The following is a 9,056-nucleotide window of genomic DNA, read 5'->3' on the forward strand; positions in this document are numbered from 1 at the left end:
CCAAATCAATCCGTTAAGAGACACAAAGTCTGCAGATTGAAAACATTAAATCAGAATTTACTTTTTGAAAAGAGCTTGAACTTCAAGTGTTGCACTTGAGCTTTCGAAGATGAAATTCAAACGCACTGGAGACTTCAATGCAAACAGAAACATTAACGGATGCCATTTTAACGGCAAACTTAGAGGAGCTTTTTTTTTTACCTCTTTGTTGAGCCTTAAATAGGGGGAGGAATAATGGTCTCATTTTACAATGACCAAATCTTCTACAGGTTGATTAAAGATGGAAGAATTGTTTTCTTAAGATTTTCTTAGGGAAGACACTCAAAGTCCTCCCGTTCGTCTTCTTCTGGCAGCATTTCCCAACGTAGTGGACACACTCCCAAATAATCCCAAGTTCGTCGACACCAAAGTAACGTTCTTCGGGTTCCAAGGGAAGGGCGCCACTTTCGAACCAGAACCCAGAAAGCCAGTCTTTTCGGGTCGCGTATGTTCACAATATGCCATGTTTCTGGTTTGATAATATTGTTTGCCGTGGCAAATTATGATATAATGTAATGACAAACGTCGGGTTAGAAGAACGTCCTTGAACTTTTTTATCAAATACTCCGAGAGTTTTTTCCCCCATAGGATCATTAAGAACTTGTGCAATCGTGAACAATTGTCTCTAATGTCTTCACACCGTTTTAAACAGAATCTTTCCGAGTAGATTTCCACACATTATACACATAGCTTCAGCAAGACGCAAAGACAATGAGTCATTAACAAATGCATATATATATATATATATGTATTGTGAGTTTCATCTTTTTGTGAACTAAAAGGTTCTTTTCCCTTTTGGGCTCTATTTTTCCTTGATATGGTTGAGTATGGGAAATACAACAACACATGTATACTTTTTTTTAAATTCAATTTTCGTAGAAACTCTGATTCCAACTACTCTTGATCTTACCAGAGAGGGTTTACAGTAATAGTAATACTTACATTAGCCGTCGGGAGACTTCGAACGGGGACTGCCCAATTTGTCACAGGTCCAGTTAGTCACAGGATAAACTAAAGTTTGTCATTGGCCCATTAATTAGTCACAGGCCCAGTATATGAATTGAATTTTATTTTTCAATTTTTTTAAAAACGAAAGAACATTCATTGTTGAAATTTTACAGAGTAATTTGAATTTGCTTTTGATTTGCATACAAAAAGGAAGAAATATTGAACAACACGAACTGAATTGACATTTTAGAGGGACTTTAGGGCTTATGACTAACTGGGCACCCAAAAGGGTATAAGCGGCGGATAAAAGTATTTTTTAAAAGTAAGACTAACTGGGCCTGTGATTAACTGGACCTGTGACTAACTGGGCCGGTGACTAACTGGGCATGTGACAAACTGGGCATGTGACAAACTGGGCATGTGACAAACTGGGATGCCTCCCTTCGGAGAGTGTTCGAAGTCACCCCACCCCCTGTACGAAGTCTCTCTACATGTGGGTAGTGTAGGAAACATGTTTATGAAACAGCCACCATGAAAATGCCTTTGAAAACCAGATTTAATTTGATGGATATGGCATGAAACAGACACACTGAAGCAGAGATACATAGTTTTGTGAAAGGATTGGTGGACTATTGTGACGTTTAAACCTTACTACAAACTGAGGTATGAAAGCTTGATACACCACACCCTTGTCAAAAACACAATTTCGTTCATAGCAAATGCAAGATTTCGCCCAGGGAGGTAACAAAAAACACAGCAAGCTAAACCCCAAATGACACACTATGTGATCCAGTGACGAAATGAGGCATCGAGGTGAGACCAGGCGCTCGTCAAAATAATGAAATCCGAGAAATCGGTAATTTTCGGTCAGTTTGGAAATTTTTTCGAATTTTTGTTTTTTGGCTAAGCACCTTCATTCAAAAACACTTCTATGTGTGGGTTTTGTGGGAAAACGATGATTGAAGACACAAAAATGTCAATTTGCAGTTTCCAGGGACTTCAAAGCTATTGAAATCACCAAACTTTGGTTCCCATTTTTTTACTCCTTAAGATGCAACTATCTCGACATCTGTTCAATATAAATGGATATTTGTCTTAATCTAAAGCAAGGCAAATGAATAGCCTTTAACATGATACCATAACTCAACATGACCCAAAACCACAGAATTCTACACTTAGTGTAGAATTCTGTGCCCAAAACTGACCAGCGCCTGATTCCAGTTTCCACCGCGTCGTAACACAATAACTATCAACAGCTCAGCGAGAATTGACGTGTCCGAAGTCTCCTCGTGCCAGAGGCCTCCCGCTCTCCCATAGGTAATTAGACCCCAGCAAATGTTTTGGCCTACTAGTACTAGGTTGAATACGATCTCTTCATATCATTTTGGAAGCCATGCGCAGTGGTGTGGCAGACAACACTTTGATTATTGTTTTTCTTATCGCAGGATCTACTTTTATTTTCTTATTATTTTGTACTGTGGGCGTATTCTGTTACTGTTTTTGTTGCTGTTGTTGCTTTTGCTGCTGTTGTGGATGTCGTTGCTGCAGGCATCCTCAGCTGAGGTAAAGTATATCATTTTAGGTGATTTGTAGGAACATCTCAAGCCACTTTGGCTAATTAATTCACTATGATTGTAGATTACTTTTATATTTTATCAGTGACATTTACTTTTATAAGTGTTTTCAAAGGGTTTATCCTGTCTCCCTTGATTTTAACTAATCATGATCCCAAAGTGTGTGCCCACTCTCTCTCTCTCTCTCTTTCACACACACACACACACACACACACACACACATGATATACACGCGCGTGTGCACGCACACACACGCGTTCGCATGCATACAAGCACACATATCACATAGGCTACATAATAATATAAGGATCTGTAAACTAAAAAATCATGAGACTTGATTGTTCTAGTTCTTGTTAACTTGTTACATATTACTACATTCACGTATATTGTTCTTTTCCACCTGTTTATAGGGAGGACTCAAAAGATTGAACAGCCTAATTGCAGATGGTTTCAAACTAATTTCGAGTTGCTTAAGTCTGTACGATAAAAAAGTATAGACTAACTATAATTGGGTAAGTTGAACGTAATAATATTATTATGCGTCAGCGAGAGAGAGAGAGAGGGGGGGGGGGGGGACGGGAGAAAGAGAGGGGGAGGGCGAGAGCTATAGATAGATAGATAGATATAGATAGATCGAGGGAGAGAGAGAGAGAGAGAGAGAGAGAGAGAGAGAGAGAGGGAGAGAGAGAGAGAGAGAGAGAGAGAGAGAGAGAGAGAGAGAGAGAGAGAGAGAGAGAGAGAGAGAGAGACTACAGTGTATATTACTGATTTTTGTGTTCTTCTAAAGCTGGTTTTCAACTCCTACAGGTTTACATTATAATAATAATCTTCATCATCAGCATCCAGTGCCATGGAAAGTTAGAGAAATAAGCCCTGGTACAAAATGTAATTGGATCGCTGACTAACACTAACATTCTTCTGTTAACTGGTCGATTAAAACTATACTTTTTTATAGAGTGGTCTAGGGGTAAGATGAAGTCTCAAATTTCACAAAGGACGAGTGGGTCAACAGTTGTTTACTAAAGCAATAAACAGTCTGTCATACCCCCACCCCCCAAAAAACAACAACAACAAAAAACAAACCAAAAAACCCACAGCTTTTCCATTCACCACCATCACAGTTTTGTTTAGTTCATATTATAAGTTTCTTATTGCATGAACATAATAATATGTGTACTATTAGAATTTAATAAGTAAATATCTTTAGAGTACTCACACCAATATACATGATACATTTGATACATGTATCTTCCAGATTAAAGGTTGCTTCGGTCACAAGAAAATACTTTAATGAAAAATATAAAATTTTGATTTCGTACGCCATTCTCACTCTCACCCCTCCTTTCTCTCTCTCTCAGACTTGTCTACGCAACTAACAAGGGGACTGCAGATCTCTTCAGCCCGAAGGCAAAAGTTGAATAAATTATTTTACAACATTTAGATTTTTAAAATGTAATTGTTTTAAAGTCAGTCATGCCAACATCACAGTCAGGCATCTGCTCATGATCACAATCATAACAATTGAACTTTACGTACATGTATTTTTACTTGTATTAATTTTCAATTTAAACGGTGAACCAGAAGGCTTGCATTGCAAGTGAAACTGTATTACAAAAATACGTACACGTATGAATAAATGTATTAAAGAGAAACAGCTGGATCTTCTAAATGTTGCAACAGCTTGTAATTTGTATCTTGTCGACAACGCCACTCAGCAATAAATCATACAAAAAATGTATCTTTCTGATAGGTCTGAACCTCAGGTTTCTTGGTTCTTTCCTGCTTGGTACAAGGGGAGACCAACGCATCCCGATGGACTTGCTCATAATGCAGTGACGCTGATCCAAGAATCAAACTTGCTTTGTTTTAAGCACTTCTTAATCATTTTGTCAATAAATCTGTGCTTTATACTTTGTTTCCGCCTGAAGAGTTATCTACTTGGAATTTCTCAGAAATTGAACAAAGAAATGCCTTACATGTATAGCAGTATCGGAATCAAACTGCTCTACCATTACTTTTTAACAACAAACATATAACAATTGTCAGATAATTTGTAAAAAAAAAAGAAAGAAATTGTGCAAGTGTTTTACGATCTCATCAATACGCTTTAGATCACTGAGGAAACAGGCTGCATCTACCCTGCCTGTCATGGCCTACTATGACCGAGTAAGATAGCAGGATAGAAGCAACTGACTCCTAAGTTTATTTTTAGTAAGCGTTTTATGGCACTTGCAACACATTTTAAGTTATAAGTGCTGAATATTAGAGGTGTTACAAGAGAGTAACAAACATAAAAAAGGAGGAGAGATAAGGATGAAAAATGTTTGCTTGGAAAGAAGTAGCAAATCACACCAGAACATCTGCCAACTACCCACTGACTCAGAAGTGATCTAACTTGTGTCATCAATCAGTAAAAAACTTGACTGCAATTTGGAAGATGTGTTTTCAAATCTCTGCTTGTGAGTATCTAAACAAAGTTATTTGAAGCACTTTGACTTTGACTGAAATGTCCTTGCCTGTTCTGTACACCAGACCTGGTGGGTATTGCATGTCAGAACACACATCACATTGATGTTAACTCAAGCAAACAGCAAAATAACTTATACATTGACAGCCGATTTGTTTGAGACGCCTAGGAGTACCATTGCACTACATTGTAGGCCTACATGTACTAAGTGAGAGATAAAAAGATTCCAAATTGTAACACGTTAGAGAAAATTAAGTGTGTGCTTGATTCTGAATGTTAAAAAAAAAGAAAAATGTCAATAAGACACAACAACAACAACAAAACTCTGCACAATAATAAATAAAAGAACACCAATATCAATAATATCATATTTAGATACACTACTTTTATTTATGAAATGAGAAGTTAACAGTATCCATTATCACCTTCAAAACATTCATTTTAACTACTATTCATCAAATAGCCCATGTAAACAAACATAAAACAATAAATAAATGGCCATCTATTACAAAGAATGTAACTATCCCCACAACATTCTCACTTAACCACTCAAAAGAGACTAAAATACTGTCAGGATAATAGACATATTACATCATTTTTTAAAATTGCCACCATCATTACAACATTCTTTTAAAAAAACACCAAAAAAAAACCTAATCCCCCGTCCCCATATAAAAGGCATAAGTTCACATTCAACACACATCAACAGTCTTGCATCCAGCAAAAATTAAAATTATTTTACATAAAAGCATTAATGATACCATGATCTTTCTCATCTTAAATGCAATGACTTCAGACAGAATACAAATAGATGACATTCAATCCCACACCAAATCACTAGTTTTCAACAACAACAAAAAACACACAAAAAGTTAAGTGTTACTTTTGTTCTACTCTGGCAATACAAACTGATTTAGTTTAGAGGTATTTTTTAAGCTACTTTCAATATATTGTAGTTGGAGACAATTCATGAGGTATCACTCATAACTTAATATTTTTGGATCACATTCCACTTTTGGTTTAGCAAGGATTAACTTTGACAGGGAACATGTACATGAATTTTTATTGCTCACAACGCTGATAACTCAGGAAAGGGTGATCATCTATGTATTCAAGAACAGTTAAACTTGGAAACACACATATATGGGGGGGCTCTCGTGGCCTAGAGGTTAAGGTGTTTGCCTCTCATTCAAAGGTCCCGGGTTCGAAACCGGGTAGCGACCGAAAATTTTTCTTTTCTAAAATTGTCTCCTTTCACCTCCTTTCCTGCTCTCTAGCAATGTTCTGTTGTCTGCTTTCATTTCCACTTCCTGCCCCCACCCCTTCACCTCCTTTGCCCCCTCCTCTGGGCTCCTGACTCTTTCTGCAGCCTTTCTACTGCTACTCCTTGGCTCCTCCTTACTGCTGTCTTTCTGCCACACCCCTGATCTTCTGGTAGGAAAGATCTACACCTAGCCTTCTCGGACAAGGGCGAAAAATCTCGGAGGGCCCGTGTGCAAGTTGCGCACGTTAAAGATCCCTTGGAGGTCTAAAATCGATAAGAGTAGGCTTCGGCCGCCACGCGGGCAAAATTCAAAATTTCCTACCAACTGAAAATATTAGGAGTGCCCCGCGCGCTCATATGACCTATGCAGTTGCGAGCGCCGTAAAACACTTTACAAAAACAAACCCCCCCCCACATATATGGCATTCAATAATGACAAAAAATTTGGAAGTGGAAAATACACAATGAAAAACATAACGAATCTAACATATATATGGCAAAATTGTCTTAATAATGTAAACCTGTAATTCTAATGAGAACTGAAACTATTGCACATGTTTGAGGTCAATATTTTCACCTTCCCCTTTTGACTGGGCGAAGCATTGCAAGTGTTAATTTTGTTCGTTAGTTTAGATTCTACAAATTAATGCTAACTTTAAAAGCATGCATCAACACACTATCTTCATGGGACTTCATATATAGTCTGTGTTGAAAAACTCTATGACAGCTAGGCAAACTTTTTTATCACTGCATCATCAGAAAAAAATCACACACTGTGTACCTCAGACTCAGAAAATCTGTTGCCCTAGCTTCTTCGTAGGTCAATTCACATACTTTCTATTGTACAGTTTGATCTTCTCTACCTATGTCTGATAGAATTATTAAGAAAACAATAAGGCCATAGATGAATCAAACAGCACCAAAGCTACCTCATGCAAGGCCTGGATACATAAGGTAAGCACACTTGACAATATTGAATGGGCATGGTAGTTGATGTCAAACTACACATGCAAACATTCAGATAACTGTATAGCAAACTGGATTGCACAAGATGATCACTTATATAAATAACCAGGCTAACCCTTTCTCATGATCTATGGTACAGTATGGTATAGTACAGAGAAATACATCAACAGGATAATGACCATTTAATGCAAGGGGAAAGCAAGAAAGATGGACAGAGAGAAAAAATGGAAAAGAAAAGGAGGACGTACGAGTGACGCCTTCCAACCACCTGCATCCCGCCCGTGATTTACACACCCAAGTCCTAACTCTTCTTAGTATACGGTGCGCCACTCTTTTTTAAAATATTTTTTTAGTCATAACAAATACAACTCAGCAAATCCATCTTTTCTCAATTGTAGTCTATGATTACTACTTGGATCAAAGCCACACAGAACAGACAAGCCGTGCCAAGGCACCCCTCTCACATCTAGCGTTGTTGTAGGCTCAAAGCTTGTACACTGTCCACTGTACAGCCCGCCAGCACACAACCTCATTGTTCCACGCTAAGGGTGAAAGCAGACTACCTGTACAAGCGATATGTGCTGAGAAGCAACACATACCCTCTGCCTCGCAGAGTAATCTTCGCGGGAGTTACCCCATGCTTGCAGTTAGTAAGGCCTATTGACACAGTCGTCTGTCGTGTGTTGACAAAATCCCATTGTGTTTGTGATCACTGTTTTGATTGCTCTTTTAAACTCTTTATTGTGATATTTCAGTGGATACATGTAGATCTATATATGATTGTTTGGAACTGAATCTCAACAACACAGTTGTGGATTTATTTCTCCAAACTCACTTTTACATTGGTATTGTGTCTATGTTCATGACAATGGTTGTGATGTAATCTAGAGATCCATATTCAGTGGAACTCGGATTCAACGAGATGAGATAAATTCCCCGTTTTCTTCTTCTTTAAAATCAATAAAAATAACCCGGATTCAACGAGAACTTAAATCAGCGAGCTCGGATTCAACGAGGTCGCTTCCAGGGTGAACAGCCCCCGCAGACGTGGCGTCCCTCATATTTCTCCCCAACGAACTCTATCTATTCCCGGAAACCATCCATTGCACCTGCATCGTGAACCATTATTCATTTTGCCAATTGCATGCGACCAATCAGTGGCCTTTTTTCATACCAACACATGCGTTGCTGGCATGCACACGTGTCTACTCTGGCGTGGGGGTGGGATGGGTGGCGTGCACACCTTTGACTGTGTGTGCGTGTCGGGGGGGGGGGGGGGGGGGGGGGCACTAGCGGAGCGGGCGTTGAACATTCTTTTTTCTTTATTACACAATGATAAGCTAGTCTTGACATAGATCAACGAAATGAATTGTGTGCTGGTCTATGAAATCAAAAGTTGCCGTATGCTAGGCTCTACACAGCAACACAACTTTTTGGCGAAGTCGAGACGACATCGGCGTGTGCATTTGAACAAATCAGTCTTTTTTTTTTTTTACACTGCTCGTAATATGCAGGCATTTCAGGCACTACTTATGACTTCTCTTTATACTTCACTTGCTCAGTGCCTGCAATTATCTGCACAAAACCTCGTGTTTGCTATAACGAACACTCGGATTCAACGAGATTTTAGGTCAGGCCCGGCGACCTCGTTGAATCCGAGTTCCACTATGTGTCACGATGTGGTGGAATCAGGCGCTCGTCAATTTTTGGGCATGTGGAGTTATTGTTATTATCTTAGAGCTTATTTATTTGCCTGTCTTTCGATGAAAACCCCCCCCCTCCCAACTATATTGAATAG

The sequence above is a fragment of the Aplysia californica genome, unplaced genomic scaffold, assembly GCF_000002075.1.
Source record: "Aplysia californica isolate F4 #8 unplaced genomic scaffold, AplCal3.0 scaffold00205, whole genome shotgun sequence".
NCBI classification, from domain to species: Eukaryota; Metazoa; Mollusca; class Gastropoda; order Aplysiida; family Aplysiidae; genus Aplysia; species Aplysia californica.